Consider the following 1,055-nt stretch of genomic DNA (forward strand, 5'->3'; position numbering starts at 1 on the left):
TGAAATATTAAGGTGAATGATCCACTTACACATAGTTTCTCTGTTTGAAGTCCATGAATCTCACTTTCACATCCATGAATGGATCATGTTCTGCACCTACCTCATCCAGAAGTTGTCGGGTCAAGCCATTGTGATCTCTCGAGGCCATTGTGAGTCTCTCCTGTAGAAGAAAATCTTATTAAATTATTTTCTGCCCAAATATATTAAGAATTGGGTGGACTGGAGGCCAGGGTGATCTCCAGAGGATCACAATGGTGGTTTTTTGGTAGTAAATTTATTCAGCGTACAAGAAAATGGAAAATCCTAACCGGCAAAATCCATGTAAGTTTGTCTAATATCTCTGGAGATGACAACACTATACAAATATGACTTTGACGAAAGGTAATTAATGGTCTACAGACACTTGGTGTAAATTGGATGTGAACACCCCCACCCCCACCAAAAAAAATGTTAGCATTTCTGCTTGGAGAACGTCACCACACTGTTGTTCCAATTCACCATTCACCAACTATATCAGGACACCAGCAGAAAACCACTAACTTAGTTGATACTAAATATATAGTTATGTGAAAGAGATGTTTTATGATAGGCTTAAATTAGAACCGATGGTGAGTACATTAACAATAAAAAAATCAAGTCCAGCTGTACCAAACACCAACTTAAAAAAAAGAGTGCCACCTGACAACAAATTACTAACAAACATAAGCATTTGACGGTAGCTGAACACTTCAGATTTTCACATTTGATCTTATCTGAAAGTAAAAGTTCTTACTTAAGAACCTTAATCCTAAATAATCCCATAGTGTACCAGAAAGAAGATAAAAGTACCTGGAGCAAATTTCACTTTAGTAATCAAGGGTGGGAATTGTCAACAACAATTAAAAAAACAGCATGTTGACTGAACCAACCATCCTGCAGGAGCAAATTTCATAGTAAATTGAGAGGCGAGGATGGGGAGGACGACTTGGGTCATGGCGGCTGCTGTCCCGACTGGTACTGCTGCAGCTGCAGCGCCAACCGTGGGAGGAGGTGCCGAGGAGGCCGTCGACGACGTG

General features: G+C 40.1%; 1 long non-coding RNA gene across 1 annotated transcript; it reads right to left on the reverse strand.

Moving 5' to 3' along the window:
- Window positions 1–28: 28 nt before the first annotated feature.
- On the reverse strand, window positions 29–1,055 carry LOC136486495 (uncharacterized). The gene is made up of 3 exons (XR_010766833.1): window positions 909–1,055; window positions 773–828; window positions 29–160 (listed from the first exon to the last, which is right to left on the reverse strand). It is a non-coding gene; the product is annotated as an uncharacterized lncRNA (long non-coding RNA).

Source organism: Miscanthus floridulus, chromosome 10 (assembly GCF_019320115.1).
Source record: "Miscanthus floridulus cultivar M001 chromosome 10, ASM1932011v1, whole genome shotgun sequence".
In the NCBI taxonomy this organism is placed as follows: Eukaryota; Viridiplantae; Streptophyta; class Magnoliopsida; order Poales; family Poaceae; genus Miscanthus; species Miscanthus floridulus.